The sequence below is a fragment of the Engystomops pustulosus genome, chromosome 10 (genome assembly GCF_040894005.1).
Source record: "Engystomops pustulosus chromosome 10, aEngPut4.maternal, whole genome shotgun sequence".
In the NCBI taxonomy this organism is placed as follows: Eukaryota; Metazoa; Chordata; class Amphibia; order Anura; family Leptodactylidae; genus Engystomops; species Engystomops pustulosus.
The window spans coordinates 25,630,394-25,655,027 of NC_092420.1; the positions used below are offsets into that span (position 1 = coordinate 25,630,394).

Below are 24,634 nucleotides of genomic sequence, written 5' to 3' on the forward strand. Positions count from 1 at the left end.
TGCATTACATGGGACAGGAAAAAGGAAATAAAAAATGGTAAAATCTGTATTTAATATAGAGCGAATATGTCATCAGAATATTTTTTTATGTCTTGTACATAGCTAAGAACCGGGTTGTGTGCTAGCTGTGTGCAGCTAGTACGCGTCCCAATTCACCTCCGCATGCACAATGCTGCGAATTCCTTGGCCCTGTTCATGAGCCAACTGCTTGGGCCGTATTGCAGCCCCTGTAGTCACTCAGTCCCCAACAAAGATCAGCTCACGAGTTCATTTTTATACATGCTGTGCGTAGGTGGACTTAAAGAAGACCTATCACTAGAATTTTACCCCTCATACCAGTAATACCTGCTAGCAAATAGTTAAAACTCCCATATCACCTGAGGCACTGTACCTGAATTACAGCCATTTTTATGATATGCCAACAAATAGACATGAGCCAACCTCTGAAAAGAAGAGTCGTTTTTTCTTTCAGGCTCCCAGTGAACCACGCCTCCTTTTGACAGACAGCTCTGTGTCTCCTCAAATCTCAAACTGAGCAGACAGGAAGTCCTCTCCAGAACCTTACCAGAATGCTGTCTCTATAGGGGGACTGTGGGGGAAACTGCAGATGTTCTCACCAGGGCCAAGCAGTGGTAGTCAAAGCCATACATAGTGTTGTAATAGGTGTAGCCAACAGGCACAATGGGAGAAAAAGTTGGGGGAAAGATTTTACTGGTGGGAAGAGGCAGATTTAAGCTGGGACATCTGTGCTGCCCTTTTCATCAAAGGCTCAGTGGAGGGGGTAAGCAGGGTGAGTAAGGTGCCTGTTCTTAATGACAAGTTCCTTTTAGCATATTTTTTTCAAGAATTTTGCTATTCTTTCATTTTTCCTATTTTACAACCAAAATATAAACAACTTCTCATTGGTTGCAAAGTCTATCAAAAGGTTGACACTTCCTGCTCTGTAGAGATCACATTTGAACATAACATCATTACAAATGTAAGCACAAATATATATATATTTATAATATGGGACAGTATTTTGCACTTGAAGCCTGCTTACACTTGTCAGGGTGGAATTGGGAACATATATAGAAACAAGTATGGATAGAATCCATGTCACACTATAGTACAGTGGTGGCGAACCTATGGCACGGGTGCCAGAGGCGGCACTCAGAGCCCTTTCTGTGGGCACCCGGGCCATCGCCCTAGCACACCAGACTTCCTCCATTTCCAAGCAACCTAAAATACGCTGCTTTCAGTCATATTTTGATACTTGGGACTATAGGAAGAGAGACAGGGCTGAATGAGTAGATAAGGCCGAATTATCTTTTGGAGGACCACCTGCTGGCCCCACAATTCTCTGTGTACAGAGGGACACTGGAAAGAAGCTAAAATGATGAACATTTCCCATCTTTCTACTGTGTTTCTGTCCTCGGGAGGCCAATATGAAGTTGTTGAACAAGGAGCAATAAGTTACTGCTTTAATTTTTGGTTGGCACCTTGCGATAAATAAGGGGGGTTTTGGGTTTAGTTTGGGCACTCGGCCGCTAAAAGGTTCGCCATCACTGCTATAGTAGATAATCGAACACAAACTGAGGTTCTGAATTTATACTTCATTTAATGATCAGTCCACTATTGTCTTCCATTTCAAATTATTCTGGGATTCAATTCAATATAAAGGCTTAATTAAAGGCTAGGTTTTAAAGGAATGCCATAAATCAATAACTTTCTGTAGACTTCTTTGCATAGACTGCCAATGGAGGCAAGCACATCCATGGAGAATAGAGTCAGGAAAATGGTTGCACCAGTAGTCACAGCCACTTTTGCTCAGCATTTTACAGAGTCTTCAGATGTAGATTTGACTTTTCAGAGTCCCAGGGCACTGTTAAGTCTTGAGGTACCCTATTGGAACTAGCCAATAGTTGAAGAACTGACCTTGTACAACCTGTAATCAACTGTACCACTGAGTGGGTCCTTGTAGCTCCAGGGCCACATTCATATGTATGAGATATGTTATGGCAAAAATCTTCCCTTGATCACAGCCCTTTACCGCAAGGTAAAACAATATTAACGTCTTCATACACCATAGACCACCAATATCCAGGACAACCCTTTAACGCGGGTCAACAGGAATCGCACAAGTATACATTATTTTTTCTCGTTTTCTCTTAAGCTGGATATGTCCTATAGTCTGGTGTATAGTCTAAAAAAATATGGTAAGCAAACTGCAAATTAATATATTTTATTGAGTAATAACCTTGTAATGGAGAATTATCCACTTCAAAGAACTCATTTGGGAACACTATGTGCAATGTTGGAAATCTCTTTTAAAGACTAGGTTATGAAAGCCGTAAATTTATAAATTGGATAGGCTCTTGGCTTTTTATTTTTATTAGCGTTTATTAAAATAATATATAACGTTTTAAACCCCCCCCCTGTAAGGACGGATTATTGCGGCATAAAGAATGTACCTCACATCTCAACATGTTCCACTAGCTAGTGGAAAGTCCTATAAGGTATTTCCTTGTACATCAATAGAAATGCCGAATATACTTCGAGAAAATATAAGAATTCCTCTTTATACAAGAATACGCACTTTGATTTGTATTTATATTAGGATGCTTAGAAAACAGCTGTAATCTTATTGGACACATTTATGGTCAAACTTCAAATAAATACTGCCGTTGGTCTAAATTTTACTGAACATTTGAGGTTTTGTTGAATGTTTTAATTCCAATAAAAGCAGCAGCACTTCCTGTAACCAAACATTTTCCAGGTTTTATGTATTTTTAAATAATCCTTCAAACTAAGAAAACTACTACTACAAATCTGATTATAATTGAATTCCAACTCTGTGTCTGCAAGACTTTAATTAAGCAATTTGCGGTGTGATAATGTAATGAGTTTCCTGAAAACATGAAATGTCAAGACAGGAAAGAAGTGAGAGCTTCAAAACAACCACTGCCCCTGCCTACTTGTGAGCTGTGCACTAAATCGCAAGTGACAACTGGGTGGCCGTTCCTACCCTGGACATGGCAGACAAAGATAATCACGACAGTCAATAAGGCAAAGTCTGACAAAATGGGTCAAAAACCAAGAAGGCAGCAAGGTACAAAATGGTAGGGCTTAAAGGAAGTAGTAGTTCAGTCCAAAAGGTCAGATCACAGCAATATCATAGCAGAGTATCAAGAAGTCTCACAACAGGCCAGAAAGAAAAATCCAATAACAGGCACAAGTGTAATAAACTAGTAACTATAAATGGAGACACATACCCAACTGAGAAATGCTGCTGAACTGTTACTCAAAAAGCCTCTGGCAAAACATCACACCTGGGTTTAGTTGCCACATATCTACTGGAAATTTTTTTGCCCAGTGTTTTTGAAGAAATAATCCAAATTGAACCCGGATATCACTTAGTTAACAATTGACCTGCTACAGATTTAGGCTGGTGTGAGATGGGACATACTCAACATAGCACAGATATATTGAAAGGGTGAGACTGCGCCCAGTTAGACCAGACAGTTTAATGCTGCGCCAGATTCATCAATGTATCTGCTACTGGATAGTTAGTAAGGTGTAGTTTAAAGGGGGTTTCACAATGGCGCTGTTTTAAAATCAGTGATTTTTTTACTGAACCCATTTTTGCCTATGGTCACATACAGATTGGTTTTCTCTTCCTGGCTTCAATGGTTTCTAACTGATCACTGAAAAAAACTGCAATGTGAAAAATCCCATTTAAAGGAATGGGTCAGTAAGGAATTAGTGAAAAATCACTGTACCCAGGAAGAGGAAACCAATATGTATGTGTTCATAAGCTAAAATGGGTTCAGTGAAAAAACGATTTCCAAAATGCTATGTGAATATATCCTAACAGGAGTAAAATAGCAGTATTTGTACTTGTAAATGAGATAATTGTAAAAGAACCCTGATCGAAACTAAAGATCACTTTCAGATCCCTGTAAGTTATTGGTGTTAAAGGGGTTTTCCCACGAAGACAAGTTAGGCCTTATCCATGGGTCTCAGTGCCAAGACCCCCGCAGATCGCGTAAACGAGGGGTCCGACCGACACCTTGCCGCTCCTCAGACTAATGAAGCAGACGGCCGTGCATGACCGTTCTGCTCCAATAACCTTTATGGAGCTGACGAAGATCTCCCTCAGCTCCATAGAGGTAAATTGAGTAGAATGGTCATGTGCGGCCGTCTGCTCCATTAGTCTTATGGAGCGACAAGGGGTCGGTCGGGCCCCTTGTTCTCACGATCTGTGGACTAACTAGTCTTTGTGGGAAAACCCCTTTAATCTCACACCTGAATCTAAATTTCCTTATTTATCTGACAAACCCTATTTAACTGAAAGCCTTATTTTCCAGTTTTCACAGTCTTCGCAAAAATGGTACGCTATTCCAAAGTGACTGAAACCCTGTGTCAACAGGTTGTCCAGATGAAGGCCAAAGAGGGGATCCTTTCGACTGTATCAAGATAAGTTGCTCATTCCATGTCTGATATCTAGAATATTGCATCTTTACAAAATCAGAAACTCATTCACCCAAAGAAGGCTTGTTGTCTTCAAAAGACAAATGCAAGAGAGGAAAGGATAAGGGGGACATTCTCCATGGGTAATTGTTTCAACACTGCAGCTGGAATTACTCACCAGTTCAGCACTGAAGAGACTAGGGATCTGTTTTGACATACAGTGCCTCAACTTTTAAGAGCATTTGGACTAAAAGCCCACTCTGCAGTGACCAGAAAAAAAATCAAAAGGATAGACTCACCTTTGCTGAGAAGCACATTTGTGTTGATGGAGAAGTGCTTCATAGGTTTTTAAGTGATAAAAGTAAGCTTAATTTATTTGGATCTAATGGGAAATAACATGTTCGTCGACAAAGTGGGGAAAGGCTGAACCCAAAGTGTGTAAAGAAGTCAGTGAAAGGTGGTGGAAGAAGTGTCATGGTTTGGGGATTGTTTTCTGCGGCAGGAGTTGGACCTCTCATCCAGCTACATGGCAAAGTAATTGCAAGTAGAGATGAGCGAACATACTCGTTAGCGTACTCAAAACTGCTCGTTGCTCGGACGAATACTTTGCCTGCTCGAGAAAATGGCATCTCCCGCTGTTGTGATTTTTGGCGGCCAGAAACAGAGCCAATCACAAGCCAGGAGACTCTGCACTCCACCCAGCATGACGTGGTACCCTTACACGTCGATAGCAGTGGTTGGCTGGCCTGATCAGGTGACCCTGGAATAGACTAGCCCCTGCCCGCATCATTCTCTGTCTGGATGCCGCTAGGGAGAGAGCTGCTGCTGGTCAGGGAAAGCGTTAGGGTGTTCTATTAGAATAGTGTTAGGCAGGAGTGATTCTACAAGAACCCAACAGCCCTTCTCAGAGCTACAATAACATTTTATTTTACTTTTTTTTGGTTTGCTTGTGGCAGGGCTTGTTGCCATTAGTAGTGCAGCTAGTACCATATTGTGAGGAATTTGCAGGGAGACTTGCGACCGTTCTGTTTAGCTCATAGTGACACACATATCCACCTCAAACACTGAAGTGGGACAATTTATTAGGGGTTTGATTTGAATTAGGCAGAGTCTGCTGATTTTTTTTTTTTTTTACGTTTATTTCTTTTTATAACTCAAATTCATCAGGCACAGCGCAAAATCCAGTTGTGTGCTGTCAGTGTAGAAACTAGTTTTGTTTAAAAAAAAAAAAAACAACAAAAAAATTTTAAGTTTACACTTTAATTTGGAAAATGTTTAACCCAAGGGCTAGGGGTAGAGGACGAGGGCGTGGACGTCCAACTACTGCAGGGGTCAGAGGCCGTGGGCCTGGGCGGGGTGAGACACCACCTGCTGATGAGGGAGCAGGGGAACGCCGCAGAGCTACACTCCCTAGGTTCATGTCTGAAGTTACTGGGACTCGTGGTAGAGCACTGTTGAGGCCAGAACAGTGCGAACAGGTGATGTCGTGGATTGCTGACAATGCTTCGAGCCATTTGTCCACCAGTCAGTCTTCCACGCAGTCCACCCATGTCACCGAAATCAGCACTCCTCCACCTCAGCCTCCTTCCCCCCAGTCTGCCCCCTCCCAGCTAAATTTGGCATTTGAACCGGCATACTCTGAGGAACTGTTTTCTGGACCCTTCCCACAGTCACAAACCACTTGTCCGGTTGCTGCTGAGCTATTTTCCGATGCCCAGGTTTTCCACCGGTCGCGGTCTGTGGGTGATGATGACATTATTGACGTAGTGGAAGAAGTGTGTAAAGAGGTGTCGGACGATGAGGAGACACGGTTGTCAGACAGTGGTGAAGTTGTTGTCAGGGCAGGAAGTCCGAGGGGGGAGCAGACTGAGGGATCGGAGGATGATGAGGTGACAGACCCAAGCTGGGTTGATAGGCCGGGTGAACACAGTGCTTCTGAGACGGAGGCGAGTCCTATACCAGAATAGGTTGGAAGAGGCAGTGGTGGGGCCAGATCTAGAGGCAGGGCCAGAGCTGGTGCATCAGCGCCAAATGTTTCACGTAGTCAAGCTCCCGTGGCGAGGGCTAGATTTTCAAAAGTCTGGAGGTTCTTTAAAGAAACACCGGATGACCGACGGACTGTGGTGTGCAACCTGTGCCAAACCAGGATCAGCAGGGGTTCCACCTCTACCAGCTTAACTACCACCAGTATGCGCAGGCATATGAATGCTAAACACCCCACTCAATGGCACCAAGCCCAATCACCTCCGGCCGGGCACACCACTGCTGTGTCATCTGCTAGTCAGCCCCCTGCCCAGGACCCCGGCCCAAACACCTCCCGTGCGAAAACCCCATCTTCGCCTCCACGATCCTCCACAGCATCCACCAGCGTTCAGCTCTCCATACCCCAGACGCTGGAGCGCAAAAGGAAGTATAGTGCAACCCACCCACACGCCCAAGCCCTCAACGTCCACATCTCCAAACTGCTTAGCCTGGAGATGCTGCCCTATAGGCTGGTAGAGACCGAGGCCTTTCGAAACCTCATGGCGGCGGCCGCCCCTCGGTATTCGGTCCACAGCCGCCACTACTTTTCCCGATGTGCCGTCCCAGCGCTGAACCAGCAAGTGTCAGAGAACATCATCCGTGCCCTGACCAAGGCCGTTTCTGACAAGGTCCACCTGACCACGGACACGTGGACGAGTGCTGCCGGGCAGGGCCACTATATATTGCTGACGGCACATTGGGTTAACTTGGTGGAGGCTGGGACAGAGTCTGACCCTGGGGCTGCTCATATACTGCCGACACCGAGGATTGCGGGGCCTACCTCGGTCCAGGTCTCAAAGTCCTACTATGCCTCCTCCTCCTCACACCCCTCCTCCACCTCCTCCTCCAAATTACCATCCGTGGGCATGGCGTCATCAGTCGGTAGCTCTAGGCACAGCAGCTGTGCCATCGCTAAGCGACAGCAGGCGGTGCTCAAACTGCTGAGCCTAGGCGATAAAAGGCACACCGCCCAAGAGCTATTACAGGGCATCACAACGCAGACTGATCTGTGGCTGGCACCGCTGAACCTGAAGCCAGGCACGGTTGTGCGTGACAACGGCCGTAACCTGGTGGCGGCTCTGCAACTCGGCAGACTGACACATGTGCCATGCCTGGCCCATGTGTTAAATCTGATAGTTCAGCGTTTCCTCAAGACATACCCCAATCTGTCAGATTTGCTCACGAAGGTGCGCCGCATCTGTGCACATTTCAGGAAGTCCAGCACAGATGCTGCCTCTCAGGGCAGCGCAGCGCCACCTCCAACTGCCCGCTCACCGACTGTTGTGCGACATGCCCACGAGGTGGAATTCAACATTAACCAAGTTATCCAGAGTTTACCAGCAGCGCAGAGCGATTGTAGACTGCCAGATGTCAACTTCCACCAGAACTGGTAGTCAGGTCAGTCAGCTTCCTCAAGTCTACAATGAGGAGTGGACGTGGATGTCTGATATCTGTCAGGTGCTGAGTAACTTTGAGGAGTCAACACAGATGGTCAGTGGCGATGCCGCCATCATCAGCCTCCCCATCCCGCTGCTTGGCCTGTTGAAAAACTCTCTGGTCAGCATGAAGTCGGAAGCTTTGCGCTCGTCACAAGAGACGGGGGAAGAAGATTCCCTTGTTGATAGCCAAAGCACCTTCAGGTCTGTTTCTCAGCGCATATCGGAGGAGGTGGAGGAGGATGAGGAGGAAGAAATGGAGAGTCAGGCCAGTGAGGGGAGTGAATTCTTGCGCGTTGGGATTTCATGCTAGGCTGCCTATCCCGTGACCCTCGCGTTCAAAGAATTTATTCCAGCACCGATTACTGGGTATTCACTCTCCTGGACAAACGGTACAAGCAAAGTCTTTCCCTGGAGAGGAAAGGAGTGTGAGAATGCATGAATACCAGCAGGCCCTGGTGCACAAGCTGAAACAGTATTTCCCTTCTGACAGCGCTAGCGGCAGAGGGCGTACTTCTGCGGGACAAGTAGCGAGGGAGAGTAGGCGAGCAGACAGCTTGTCCAGCACTAGCAGGGGTACGCATTACAAGGCCTTTGCCAGTTTTATGTCACCCCAGCAAGACACTGTCACCTGTCCCCAGTCTCGGCAGAGTAGGGCTGATCTTTACAGAAAGATGGTGAGGGAGTACGTAGCTGACCATACCATCGTCCTAAATGATCACACAGCTCCCTACAACTACTGGGTTTCAAAGCTGGACATGTGGCACGAACTGGCGCTGTACGCCTTGGAGGTTCTTGCCTGCCCTGCCGCTACCGTGTTGTCCGAGCGGGTTTTCAGTGCAGCTGGTGGCATCATCACCGATAAGCGTACACGCCTGTCGACTGACAGCGCTGACAGGCTGACGCTTATCAAGATGAATAAAGCCTGGATTTCTCAGGATTTCCATTCTCCACCAGGTGAAAGACGCTCAACCTGAATAATGTATGCACTCCTCCTCATTGTCCTCCTTCTCCTCCTCTTTGTACACTAAAGCAGAGGAAACTGGCTATTTTTTTCCAGGGCCAACTGGCTATAACTATAGTACTCTATGTATTTAATTTTTCTGGAGGACCACCTACCTGCTCCTCTGGTTTGAAAACTTTTTTGGACTGCCACATACAGGCACTATCCAAATTAAATTGTCTCCATAGCAGCCTCCACACCTTGTCTCCATAGCTGCCTCCAAAAGTCGTCCATATAGCTGCCTCCATACATGGTCCCCTTATCAAACGAGCTGTGTCAGGCAGAATTTTGGGTTGTTTTCATTGCTTCCACATCAAACTTGTTAACTTTGTCGCCACCCTGCTGTGTAATCCACAAAATATACTGGCAAACTTTTATCATTTACCAATATTATTTCAGCGCATCTGTTTACACCCGCCATATCCTAAACTTATAACAACACTACTACACTTGATCTTATACAAAAGGTTCTTAGAAGTGCTGTTTGGGGAGTAGCCGAGAGACAGGGGCTTGGATAGGCGAAAGCTCGTCTGGCAGCGGAGCGCCAGCTCCATCCCAAGATCCAACTAACATAGTTTTAACTGCAGCACCTTTAATCTACTACTACTTCACTGCCTCCATACATCGTCCCCTTATCAAACGAGCTGTGTCAGGCAGAATTTTCAGGTGTTTCACCAGATACATAGTGGAACGCGGCCCATCTGTCGCCGCCATGCTGGAGACCTGAAGTTGCAATCATAGCAGCACAATATGGATGCCCCATACTGTCGCTCTTAATCATGGAACCATTTCCGAAAAAACAATTAAAAATAGAACCACTATGCTATTCCATTATTCCTAGGTGAAATATTCAAACGACCCGGCCTGCTTTGAAAATTATAATTTTTTCAAAGTAAACGCTTCTGGCCCCCAGGCCCATTTTGGGTGGGGAGGAGCCGAGAGACAGGGGCTTGGACAGGCGAAAGCTCGCCTGGCAGCGGACCGCCAGCTCCATCCCAAGATTAGGTAGCCTCAGAGGCATCCATGCATGCTGCCCCTGCTGTTTCCTGTCCATTTTGCCTCCACGATCCTCCACAGCGTCCACCAATGTCTCCATGCGCAACTTTCAACTCTCTATACCCCAGACGCTGGAGCACGAGAGGATATGCAGCACATCATCCCCTTATCAAACGAGCTGTGTCAGGCAGAATTTTCAGGTGTTTCACCAGATACATAATGGAACTCGGCCCATCTGTCGCCGTCATGCTGGAGACCTGAAGTTGCAATCATAGCAGCACAATATGAATGCCCCATACTGTCGCTCTTAATCATGGAAGTAGTCTCCATGGCTGCCTCCACATGTCATGGAACTTGGTCACTATGTCGCCACCATGCTGTGTTATCGACTAAATATACCGTCAACCTTTTGTTCACATAGGAAATCATTTCAGCGCTTCTTGCTCACCTCCTTTGGTGAAGCCTGAGTCCATTTAGGGTATGTCGCCATGACACTCTCTAGCCTGCCGCTGCCTCTGCATGCCGTCTTCTATAGTGTCAGGGTCAATTATTGCATGTTTTAGATGCTATCTAGCCTCATTCGGTCACTCTGTCATGGCCATGCTGTTGCCCATAATTTTGGCATAATGGTGCGATTAAGCAGCCTCAGAGGCATCCATGCATGCTGCCCCTGCTGTTTCCTGTCCATTTCCGTGGTGTTTCCATCCTTTTCTGAGGTTCCCAGGTGTTTGGCCAAGCTTCCCTATGCAGTGCCTTGGTCCCCTTGAAAAATGCTCGAGTCTCCCATTGACTTCAATGGGGCTCGTTATTCGAGACGAGCACTCGAGCATCGGGAAAAGTTTGTCTCGAATAATGAGTACCCGAGAATTTTAGTGCTCGCTCATCTCTAATTGCAAGTGTTGAACCTTCTTCAATCAGTGCCGAGACCCCCACAGATCGCAAAAATGAGGGGTCGACGGACCCCTCGCCCCTCCTCAGACCAATGGAGCAGACGGCCGCGCATGACCCTTCTGCTTCCTTAAAATCTCTATGTAGCTGATGGAAATTGCCAAGTCATTTGCCGAGAACCACACTGATCAGCAAGTTAGGCCTTATCCCATGGATAGGGCCTAACTAGTCTTTGTGGAAGAACCCCTTTAATGCAGGACAATGCCCCCTGACACACAGCAAACCTGGTAAGCAGTTCCTTGAAACAGAAAACATTGAGATGGCCATCCCAGGCCCCTGACCTAATAGAAAACCTTCTGAAAATCCTTGGTGACAAAGTTATGGCCAAGAAGCCGACAACAGTCACAAAACTTTAGAAGAGACTGGTAGGAAAATGGACCAAAATCAGACCATAGCAGTGTGAGAGACTAGCGATGTCCTGTGACCACAAATTTGCTGAAGTCATTCAAAGTAAAGTTTAATTTAATTATATTTTTTCTCTGTGCCACAGTCATTGCTGTTCTCCCATTATGATCAGCACTTTTTTTTGCAAAATAAAAGGTTTTATGTTGATACTTTGGTAATTTTGCAAAACACTGTTCTAGTGGCATGGTGCACCCCTTACAAAAATCAATCAAATGTTGACCAATAGAGACTACATTATTCCTGAAAAAAATTCAAGTGATCACACTTTATCTTATTTTGATCTCCACCTCCTAAAAGTTGGTCTAATTCCTGCCAGAAAACTGGACTAGACATTTACGATTTTTGTACGACACATTTTGAAGTTTGATAATAAATTGCAGTGTATAGTCATATTGATCTGTACAGCATATCTAGGCAGATTTTTCTGCCGTAAGGGCATAAGACTTCTTAAAAACTTTTCTTAAATGGCTATCACTACTATCAAGAAAAAAAATCAATTTCTAGAAATATGAATACCTCTTTGCTACTGGATCCACATTAAAATTCATTTAAATTCCAGGATTGTAGCTGGACTTGGAGCACTGGAGCAGTTTCCGCACTCTGCTGTTTTCTTTAAGGACATCTACCACCAGGATGAAAGACTGTATGGAAATAAGGCCTGACGGGCTCCAGGCTCCATTAACACCTATGAAGCCTGGAGTCTCTCGGGTTCATTTGCATACAGTCCTTCATCCTGGTGGTAGATGCCCTTTAATCTCTGCATTCAAACTGCTACCCAGCCTCTCCCCTGTGCTATAATATCTAATCAGAAGTTATAACTGTTCTGAGTGAAGGGGGCTGTGCCATGTTTAATGAAGTAATCTCACACAAGAGATCCAAGTCCTGCTACAACCCTGGAATAAAAATGTATTTACAGTCCTAATACTTCAACTTTGCATGGTCAAAACAGCTGATAATATCCATCTGATAGAACTGAATCTAGTTCTATGGCTGTGTATATAAGAAATGTTCTAAATGAAAAGGGTCTCCCCATTTGATTAACCAAAATATATGATAAATCGTGACAATGAGATTCCTTCATCTCAATTTATCATCTCATGTCAATAATAACAATAATAATAAATAATAATAAACAATAATAATCTTTATTTATATAGTGCCATTAAATTCCGTAGCATTTTACAAATCTATTATAATTTCCACTTAATTGTGCTGGGATTGTCATTGGCAAATCTAATGGGAGGTCGTAATTTTAACCACTTGTGGGATTTTCCTAATATATCGCTCTCAATGATTGTAGAAGAGCCAGCGCTTTGCGTTTTTTATTCTGCTGAAAACTTGGCAGGCAGCGCCAATAAAATAGAATTGGTTGGACATTGTTGACATAGACTTTCAGAGGCTTTGCCATCCCCATGTGCAGATATTATGGAGGGTAACGTAACCCTTGCAGCGCAAAGCACACAGAGAACCTAAGGTCAGGAGTTCAATTGCACACACATGTTGCATTACATAAAATTGAACTGTGAAAAAATAAACATGAGTCATCCGATTTCCACTGAGGATTTCGATGTCTAATCCAAACTAAGTGCACGCTTTGTAGCGTGTGATTTGTTGAAACACTTCAATCGGTTTTTTCCCTCCATTGTAAATAAACATTAATCAGTTCTATATGTTCAGATCAAAATATGAATTTTGCAATGTTCGCCTCCTCCAGAATTTAAATATATAGAAGCTCCTCGTAAGCCTTAGTGCGTGTGCAAAACACAGACCGTAATTTGCTCCTACAACACAGGAATGACAGAGTGGGTTTCATTATGTAAGACCAGGGCAGATAAAAATTGAAAGCGCTTCCCACGTCAGCCAATCAGATTGTGTCAACTGTATTATGTATATTGTCCCAGTATAATGACTGCCGGATTACGTTTTTCTAAGCTTTTGGAGCTGGACAGACATTTTGGGTACATTATTTGCTATAAACCAAAGGAGGTGGAAAAGTTGGAACACACAGTCGTAACCCCTTGCTGCCTGTGCCATACAGAGATGTATGAGGGCTTGTTTACAGTTACATATTTAATTACTTGCTTATTGCTTTACAGCTTATATAGGTCATACAGAACTAAGGGTTGTATGCAGAGGGCTCACGGGGTGATCTGTATTACACAGCTTAAACCTGCCGGTATCCAAGACGGTCAGTGCTGGCACCGATCAAGGCAAATAACCTGTTAGGTGTCATGGCTGAAGCCGACCGCAGCACCTAACAGTGCTTCCCATAGGTTCCGCCATCTTGTTTGGCCGATCAGCGCCCTCTGATAACGTCACAGATTGGTTGTAATGATTGCTAGGAAAGGCTCCCAGAGCGGTCATTAGGCATTCTGTATTATAAGCGGTCATAAATAGACTAACACAGAAGCAGTATATCCACAATGTATTGCAATACAATTGTGTTGCAGTATAATGTATAAATGATCAGACCCCTAAGGTTAATATATCCTAAGGGGCCTGAAATAATAGTAAAAAAAAAAAAAAAAAAAAAAATTCAGATTCCCCCTCTTTCCCTAGAACACATATAAAAATAAACATGTAAAATCATAAAACATGTTAGCTATTACAACGTTCCAAAATGCCTGATCTATCAAAATATAAAAAAACATTATTCCCAACGTGAACCCATAACGGAAAATAGTGCCCAAATGCCAGAATCGCCATTTTTTCGGCATTTTGCAAAATACAAACATTTAAATAAAATGGGATCACAAAGTCCCCAGTATCAAAGAAAATGGCACCTTACAGATCCCCATACAACGTAGTATGAAAACATTACCTCTGTAGGAATATGACAATATGAAGAATATTTTTTATTCTACAAAGTTTTACATTTTTTTTTAGCATCAAAACATAATAAAACCTATATACATTTGGTATCTATATGATTGTACCAACCCAATGAATAAAAGGGAGGTTATTTAGAGTACACAGGAAAAAATGTGAGAACAAAGCCCATAGGAAGTGTGTTTCTTTTGGGCAATTTTACCACATTTGGAATTTCCAGCTTCCCTGTACAAAGAACAAAATATAGGATAGAATATACAGAATAGGTTCTTTAGGTTTGTTCTTAAGTTGAATTTGTATGCAAGTCGGAACTGTATATCATATAATTGTAAAAAAAAAAAAACTGTCCCAGTGACAATTGGATTTAAAAAAAAATTTGCTGTAAAGGGGACCAAGGATTATGAATAACTGACACTTTACAGCTGATTATTGCAGCCTGGGACTAAAGTAAAGCATCCAGAGACCTTCACCAGAGGTCACAGGGGGCAGGGAGGTCAGTCTGTGATTAGTGGTTGTCTGTAAGTCGGGTGTCCTTAAGTAGGAGACTTAGAGTCAACTGTATTCACCTCTATCTGGACCTCTTCACCAAAAAGTACTTCCATCAATTCTAGAAGCGCTCATTGGTGTTTGTTGGCAAACGGACAAATGCTTGCAATTTGTGGATTGTGCACCACTGGTATAATATAATATAAGAGGCAGAAGTCTACCATGGATTATTAGATGAGCCCCAGAACAATTACTGCTCATGGTTCCTCCATGCTGGGTTAGTGGTTTATTCTTCAATATACTAAATATACCAAAGCTATAAAGGAACACATGGAAAATTGCCGGGAATTCCCCAGAAAATGACTCAAACTGCACAGATGAGAACCGAAATTCATCACTGCAACTTTATCAAGGACCATGAACGAGAAAGCAAACAATTCCACAAAAAGCCAATAAAACAATCCCCGAGCGTCACACGGCTGGTAACGGTTGTTTTAACCTGAAAGAGCATTAGGCCAGTTTCTGGCGCACAAGAATGGCTGCATTGTACTGTATTCTCCTTCCACATAAAACAAACGTTGAACATAAATGGGCGACAGGTAATTACCGATCTGACGAAATCCGGCACATATGTTTCTAGAGCTAATCTTTTAATAAGACATTGTAATGAGACATGCAGGAGTTATGTAATTGTGTCTAATGATATACCATTCCATTATTCTTAGGATTGTAAAAAAGGCAATTTAAAACCCATGAGTAACCTCCAAATGGCAGGTTGATGGATCGTCTTGCATGCGGTTGGAATCAGGCATGTTCTCCATGTTTTTTTATACATACGATCTACATGAAATGTTCAATTCTGCATCTGAATAATGGTAGAGCGGTCTGAAAACATACATTTACCATATGACCCATATCTAACAGTTTCTTAATTCGTTCAGCATTAGGAAATGTTCTCAGTTATGAAAATGGATTTCTGGTTCCGATATTGATCAGCGGTTTCAGGTAGGTACTTGTCAAGGCCACAGTACAGTAGACTTATGTGGAAGAAGAAGGCTCCTGAGAAAAGAGGAGGTGAGCAGATGTTCATTGTGTCCCATCTGCAAGCAGTAGGTTATAGAGCAAGAGAAGGAAAGTACATTGTATGTAGTGTCCCAGAATGCAATAGAACAGAACCAGCTGGGCAGGTAGCGCACCATGTACAGTGCAAGGGGCATATTATAGAGCAGATTTTCAGAGCCGGAGGTCCACTCCCTATTATCTATACAGGCTGGTATAAAACTGTGGTTTGAGTGGGCATAATCTACTAGTTTCCAACTCCCACAACACAATACTTTTTGCAATGCATCCTCTCATCTACATAAGAAAGTCTCCATCTCGATTTTTAGATTTCCCCATTTTCCAATCCTCTTTACTTTACTAGCAGTTCCAGGATGCCTCAGGACACCATCATATAATGATTTGGAGGACTTTCGAAAGGTCCTGTAAAAGCTTGTGCATACATTTACATAAAGATGTTGGCTGCTGATTGTACATGCTTATTTATAAGGGATAAACTGTATAAATATAAAGATTGTCTGCATCATTGTACAAGCAGTGTCACCTCCTGTATCCCCCCCTTCTACCTCATGGATTATAAGCTCTTGCGAGCAGGGCACCGTTCCTATGGTTTCATCTGGCAATGTTATTACTATGTAACATCATATATTATATATTGACTAAAATCATAAATATAAACCATGCTTCCACATGAGGCCAATCTTGCCATATGGGCAAACCAAAATGGCGGCAATCAACGAATAAGGCACAGAAAGATGGTTAGATCTTACCTATTCGTAGCAGGCCAGGATAGGGAGACAAAGGTGGTAGGGAAAGGCAACTGATGTCATCAGTGGGTCCAGGACAGGAAGAAAGTTGTCAGCACTGCCCCTGGTGCACCCCTAACATGTGTGTGCCCTAACACCCCGAAAAAGTTGCCCCCGTCCTGACAAGGACAGTCTCACCCTGTTCCAGGAGACCCTAGTTTGCCCTAATAAAACAGGGAACCCTTCCTGACCTGGACCCACTGACGACATCAGTTGCCTTTCCCTACCACCCTTGCCTCCCTATCCTGGCCTGCTACGAATAGTTAAGATCTAACCATCTTTGTGTCCTTATTCATTTGATTGCCGCCATTTTGGTTTGCCCATATGGCGAGATTGGCCTCATGTGGAAGCATGGTTTGTATTTATGATTTTAGTCATTATCATTAAAGGTTATGTTTTAATACCCTTCACACACACATACATACATACACACACACACAATTGTAAATCTGGATTGGTGAAGTTTTGGCATATATTGTTTTCTCAGTATATCACAGATTTTTGTTGTTATCGATTTGCATTATTATTTACATTATTACTTGAAATCCATCATATATATGCCGATTTCAGGTCTGGAGGTTCCCCCCTCTTACTGTATCCCTACAGGGTAGTCTCAAACTTGGTGGGTTTCTGTAGCCTCCAAACCGCCCTTGTTATAATCTACCACCGATCAGCTGCAATAAAAGACACCATCAAAACAACGAAAGCTAGGTAATGCACAGGCCTGCCATCAGGTGGTGGGGGGGGGGGGCACAGTCACTTCTGACATGGGCCTGGACAGTTAGAATGAAGAGGAGACCCAGAGTCACATTATTCCCCACCAATGGGGGCACTGCTGGTCAACAATGGCAGATTATGTATGTGCAATTTGCAAGAGCGATCTTGAGTGGCCCATTAGATGTATTGACCTGCCATACATTATTGATAGCTCCATGCAATCCGAATAAAAATCAATGGCATCTGTGTCTTTAAGAAACAGATGCCATTGACAGAGAGCAACACAACACATCAGTGTGCGATCTGTACGACACAGATCAATAAGAGGATGCATCACCTGTGTTGTGCATCAGTCCAAAGCAGAAGATTTATGTAAAGAGAATATGTCAGCTGTGTACTTCCTGGGGTCACTATTTAATATTCTGTGCATTGTACTGGAAAGCTGGAAAAAAATTCTATAAAAGTGTCAGAATTGCCAAAGAAACTGTTGTGCTATATTCTTGTAGGCTTTGTTTTTACAGCTTTACATTTATTCTTTGGGCCAGTAGGATCATGGAGACACCAAATTCAAAATATATTTTGAATCAAACAAAAAAAAATGAAAAATAAAAACAAAATTAAAACTTTTGTTTAACCCCTACGCGCACCTGGACGTTATAGTATGTCCCTGCAGGAAGATACTTCCAGTAAGGGGACGTTCTATAACGTCCTGCTTCTGGCACGGCTCACTAACCAAGCCAGCTCCGATCAAGAGTGTTAACCCCTTACAGGCTGCGGTCAACCATCCCTCTATGGATCGGATCCCCCGTGCCACTTACCGGGGGATCCGATCCTCTTCTGGGCAGCCCTGAGGTCTGCCAAGTGCCCTGGGGCTGACCGATGTTCTTAAAAGTTAGACCTCTTCCATGCGTCTGCATGCTCAGACAGTAAATGCCGGGGGGGGGTGAACCTTCTGAAAAAATATAATTTTTATTTAATACCTTAAAAAAATGCTCAAAATAGTTACGCACTCTAAATTACGACCAATAAAAAGAACAACTCTTCTTGCAAAAAATAAGCCCTTACCCAGATTTGTCACCCGAAAAATAAAAAAGTTATGCATATGAAAAGACGGTGATGCTAAAATTAACAACATTTTACTTTTTATTCAGTAAATATGGGGCAAAAATTTTAAAAAGTCAATATAAATGAGGTATTTTCATAATTGTGGTGACCCATAGAATAAAAATAATACACTTTTTTATGGTATGGTAAACGGCCAAAAACCCCCCAAAAAAATCTTCCTAAAAATTGATGATTTTCATTTCCTCCACCAACAAAGAGTTAATAAAATCTCACCAATTGGCTATAGATGCCCCAAAATTATGTACCAAAAAGTGCATCTCATGTGCCACAAAAAATAAGCCCCTAAAGGTCCACATTAAAAAAAAAAAAAAAATTTTAATTATAGCCTGTACAGTGACAATGCAAATCTGATCTGGATGGGGCCTCCATCCATTTCTATGCCCAGCCGTGTGCCCATACAGCAGGATACCACCAAATTTGGGGCATCAGTGAGAAATTTTTTATTTAATCCATTGCAAATGTTTAATTTTTCCACCGAAAATGAGTGTATCGTCTATAAAAAAAAAATATTACAATTTGTAGACTGTACCTTCATTTTGTTTTAATCCCTATAAAAAAGGATTAACAAACTTCTTAAAAGTGCTTTTTCATACGTTGAGGGGTGTAGTTTCCATAATGTGGTAATTTACAAGTCTAGCCATTATTTAGGCCTCTCACAGTCAATTAAAAGTTGAGCAGGTCCATCTAAATACAGGTTTTGGGGATTTCCCCAAAAACTTGTCCGCCAAATTCTAAGCCTCATATCATTCTAGTAAAATATACGGAATCTTAAAAGACCATGCCAACATAAAGCAGACATGTGGGGAATGTAAGCTATGAATTTATTTGGGTGCTATGACTATCTGCATCAAAAGTAGAGAATTTAGAACGTTGAAAATAAAGAATTTTTCCAAATTTTTCCCTAATTTCGTTTCATTCCATAACTAAACACAAAAGATATCATCCAAATTGTTATACTAATTTGAAGTACAATGTGTCACGAGAAAACAAACAAACAATCTTATAGCATCCCAAAGCTATAAGAGCACTTATAGTGAGACAGGGAAGATTTGAAAAATGGGGCCGCATCCTAGAGGTTAAAAAAAATCCTATAGTTAAAAATCTCTGCAAAAAAGTATAAGACTGGAAACCATTTTGCACCGGTGGCCCTGTTAACACTAAAGGTAATTCGAAGCGATTTTGTATTATAAACATTTGCCAGCCCCCATTTTCATGACTGGAAAACCCCTTTAGTGTAATACCCTTGGGTAAGGATTAATAGTGAGCGAAAAATGGTAAAATGCTAAAAGTTCACAGGGATATTATCAGATTAGTGGAACAGTTACATGATTAGGAACGTTCCATCTACGACCACTCCCTAAATACCTTGCTTCATTGTGATGCCAGTAATGTTAAAATCGTGTTTATCTAACCCAGATTTACATTTAGCCTTTATTAATTTAATTTCCCCCTGAACAATGGTTCCTTTAACGTGGTTGCTAGTACATAATTACTTAGATACCTCAACATGCCACGATCAAGTCCTCAGTATTATTGAGCGGAACGTACTGTCAGCCGATCTCTTTCAATAGCTATTTCACAAGCCTCCTGCTGCCAGTATGCACTGAAGTACTTTAAAGGATTTAATACGTTGATGTTATCGAATTGTGCAGTGTGTTTTGCAAGTTGGAACCAATTTCAGTTTGCTAAGCTCCATATCCTGATTCAAGTGCTCTTTGATATAATCCTGAATTTTCTTGCAGCAGGAAATGTATGACGAGCTAAAACAAACAATGGAAACCTAGATTTTTCTTTTAATTTAGTTAGGGCACTTTTTGTATTCCAGGATATTGTTTTCTTAAATTTAAGTATAATTTTTGATTCCTTGCTGGTCCGTGAGGGACATATTCACAGCCCACATGGATGAAGGCAATAAACCTGAATAGGGGTTTTCTGGCCACTTTAAAGGGGTTATGTAAACTTTGGAAGTTATCCTGATTCAACAAGATAGGGGATCGGTCAAGATCCGACAGATGGGACGTCTGCCAATCATGAGAATCAGCGCTCCACCAAGAAATTAGGAGAACGGGTATCCCGTTCTCACTAACGGGTGGAGTCGCAGGCCGAGCATGCCCCCTGCTCCGCCATACACTGTCGGAGCAGAAGAAAATTTCCGGCACAGTGCGAGACAGACAGAACTAAAGAGTGTCAACTGATCTCATTATTGCTGGGGGATCCCATTCTCATGATCAGTGGTGGCTCCAGCTGTTGAACCCTTTACCAATTAGGAAGCTATACACTATCCTGTTGATTTGGGATAACTTGCCAAGTTTGGAAAACCCCTTTAATTACTTAAGATCAGGTTGGAACCTCCACCGATTAACTACTAACGACATATCTTTTGGAAAGGCCATTAGTAGTCAAAGTACCTGGAAAATCCCTTTAACTTCATCCAATGTAAGCCTTGAGGAAGACTCAATGGCTGAGTCCATTGCAAACAGGGTGGGTGCCTGCCCTATTATACAGCAGACACCTACGATTATGTGTTTACCCTTAAAGTGCTATGGTCAAGATCAACCCAGGGCTTATCGGTTCCTAGGAGTTGAACCTCAACACGCCTATAGTTACACCCATTTATTCTTCTGTATTTCCTCATGATGCCATTAACCAAGTGCCTGGCAGACCTTTCACCATAGGTCATTAATAGACCTTTAATAGGACAGTGTATTAGAGGAATAGATCTTCTTTAGCCATCAATTCCCTAATACAATTCTACTATTGTAAAAGCTACACTTTTTGGCAAGCATATGGAAATATTACAATTCAGTTATACATTTTTGTATGAAAAATGTTTTCTTACAGTATGAAGAAAAACTGTCTTTCCTCTAGGAGACATGGTCAGGCCCAGCTCACTGCTCCAAACTCTTCAACGTTGGCTGAAAATGACAGTGCCAGGATCAAGAATATCAAGGATGGTTAACATTGAAGATTGTTTATACTGCACTGCATAGGAAATGACATGAAGAAGGATATGACAGCATGAAATCATTCATCAACGTCAATGATATGGTCAGACTACACAGTCTATTTACTTTGCAGAGAGTTGTGGAGCTAATGTTCTCTCCCTTCTAGGATGAAAGTCGGTCAAGTGACAGAACAGAGCAGTGGTAAACCATTATTAGAGCAGATCTCTGCATAACCGGAGTAGGCCAGGTTCACGGAGTACTGAGATTAGATTTCATATAGATCCACGTATCTATGGAAAATTGGTTTGCGTCCCATGTGTGGATGCCTGCTAGTTTTAGACCCCATCTTCGCTGCCTATTGAAGTTTATGGAAGACAATTTGCTCTTATTTCTATGGGCTCACACACGGCTACTTCTGCTCACTGTCCATCCGGAGCACTCAGAGCAGGTCCTATTCCTGCCTGAGTTTACAGCTCAGACATTGGTCGTTGGTGGATTTCACACGCACCATTGACACAAGGGATGCAAATAATGATCCAATCGTTTACAGGTAGCCTTAGGCTACATAAACCGGAACGTGGCCAAGAAAAATTGATGTCATTGTTTTTTTTACTTAACTTTTGCACTGGATTGTTTTTAGATATACTGCCTTTTTTATTCTCTAGAGCACCCATGGCCGTCAAACTATTCTGCAAACACAACTTTTGGTAGCCAAAAGTTGCTGGTTCACACCACTACCCATAACTGAACTGTCACTTCGGTTATCAGATATTGAGCCAGGCATAGAAATTATCCAAGGAAATATTTGGAAGAGACTTTCTTAGGCTCACATTTTCAGAAAATTTATTTAGACAGAGGTTGCACCTGAGGGATCAATACATTTTCTATATAGAAATTTTCCACCCAAAATGTAATGTAATGTCCAAAAATATTACACTTTGTAGACCGCACCTCCATTTTGTTTAAAACCCTATAAAACACCTAGGAGGGTTAACAAACTTCTTAACAGTGCTTTTTCATACGTTGATGGTATAATTTCCAGAATGGGGTCATTATAAGTCTAGCTATTACTTAGGCCTCTCGCAGTAAATTGAAAGGTGAGCAGGTCCCTATAAATACAGGTTTTGCCCGTTTAAAAAAAAAAAAAAAAAAAAAAAAAAAACAGCCTCATAACATTTTAGTAAAATATGTGGAATCTTAAACAACAATGCCAAAAAAAAGCAGAAATTTGGGAAATGTAAGATTAATTAATTTGGGTGCTATGACTATCTGCTTCAAAAGTAGAACATTTTAGAAACTTTGCAAACTAAGAATTTTTCAAAATTTTTGCCAAATTAATTTTTCTTCATAACTAAACACAAAAGATATCATCCAAATTTGAATTTGAAGTACAATGTGTCACGCGAAAACAGCCTCAAAACCCCTGGATATTTTAAAGAGTTCCAAAGCTATAACCACATATTGTGACGCAGGGCAGATTTAAAAAATGGTGCCGCATCCTAGAGGCCAAAATAGGTTGAGTCCGGAAAGGGTTAAACATCAAAAAATACAAACACATATCCAGGAAAACTTGGAAAATACACTAGTTTTCCAAGTATTTAAAAAACTCAATAAATTATGTGGAAAGGAAGCTGCAGCATCACTTCAAGACAAGCCATATAATAGAAAGAATTGTCTCCTGGCTGTAGATGATTAACGTTTTAGCCACGCAGTATACTGTAACATATACAAATACACTAAAATATCAGGGCAGATTTTACTGACCTGACTTTATGACATTTTCAACAACTTCCTATCATAACAGAGCAGTAAATGTGTCAATGAGACAAATGTGCATTAGATAAAATGATCACGATGAGCCCTCCTGACATCTGCTGCTGGTTTGGTTGAGTAATATTAGAACATTGTGTGCAGAGCGCGGCTTGTGATATTTTCTCGATTGAAGGGTTTCAACATCTTAAAAGAAGTTCTTAATGGTCTGTGAAGGGTTTCCTAGATGAATTTCTCACTGACGTCCACATACCTTTGTGATTTTAATCAAGAGAACACCCCAGTGCATTTGTCAAGGTTAAATGGTGCATACGTTTAGACATTCACACTTGGGGCAAGCAAAATCCGAAGCACATTCAAGTTTTCCTTAGATAGTTATCATTAGCGAAAGCCATTAGTGGAGACTAGAAAAACTCACTGCTGACAGAACTGTAAAACTTGGGAATATTAATCACTTCTTGCTGAAGTTTGCAGAACTAAAACACTTTTAACCAAGTTACCGTTTGGTCATTGTCTATGAAGAATAGATTTCTTTATCTTTGTAGACACGTTTTAGTTTTTGAAGGCAATGACCCCAAAGTCCACCGAGTGGATGCTACCAGGGAGGATGGATTGGGCAATGTGGTGCATAAAGAACACTAACCTTATTGTAGAATTCTCCAAAACGAAGGGTAAAGCTGTGTACAAATAGTGGGCAATGGTAGAAAGCATTCCAAGGGTCCGCCGCTTTCTCTCGGATTGGTATTCCGAGCATGGTCACATTTTGCTTTATTTAGGCACCTTTCCACTCATTCTATGATAGGTCGTGGCACATGACTGACAAGAAATCCCCCCAATTCAACATATGGGTCAGAAATCAATTTCTCCATTTCTATCAGACAGATTTTAATGCAGTGTGAATTTACATGTCTGGTTGTGTCGATGGCCTTATCACATTACAAAGGGAAAAGAAACCTCTATGAAACTAATGAGAGATGTTTTAATATGATATTCATACAATTCCTTTATTAAGATATGTAGGGGAGAATAACATTTTTGGGAGTCTGTTTCAAAGGATATATCAGGATTTAAAATCCTGTGCATTCATAGAATTAGAAAATAAGTAATTTTTTATGTTCTTACCTGTTTCATTCTAGTCTATTGCTAGTGGTGCTGTGACCCCAATTTCTTGTTGTCTTTTTATCTTCCAGCATAATATTTTATGTCCCATGCAATGACCCATGGAAAGGGTAAAAACTCTATACTTAATAGAATAGGTCCATAAGTTGCACAGGTCAATTTAAATAAATTTACGGGCAGGGGCATAACTAGGAGAGGCAGGGCCCCATAGCAGACTTCTGATTGGGGCCACCCAGAAAATATACATATTTGTATTCTCACACACTTATACACCGATATATACATGTATACACAGATCTATCCCAGTAGCTGCTGACCACACGCGGGGGATGGGGGTACACAGCAGAATTTAGAGAGGTCCTGTCATTTCTTATCTGAGCTGCTGATTCATGCTGTGTACTGTGAAAGATGTGCACTGTTATATACATTTTATGCTGTAGGATGTGTAGCATAATATGTATATAATGATGCACATCCTCTATTCTTTAGTGTATCAGGTGGGATGCCTAGGCCCCC

The 24,634-nt window shown here is 42.1% G+C and overlaps 1 long non-coding RNA gene across 2 annotated transcripts in view; it reads right to left on the reverse strand.

The window, feature by feature from the left end:
- The window catches only part of LOC140104081 (uncharacterized), a 47,513-nt gene that overhangs the window by 11,464 nt on the left and 11,415 nt on the right, over positions 1–24,634 (reverse strand). The window contains exon 3 of one of the 2 annotated variants that reach the window (XR_011850242.1): positions 14,987–15,636. The exons of the other annotated variant lie outside the window; for it this stretch is intronic. This is a non-coding gene — a long non-coding RNA (uncharacterized lncRNA). Of the gene's footprint in view, positions 1–14,986; positions 15,637–24,634 lie in introns of those variants that run through there. 2 annotated transcript variants of the gene reach the window in all.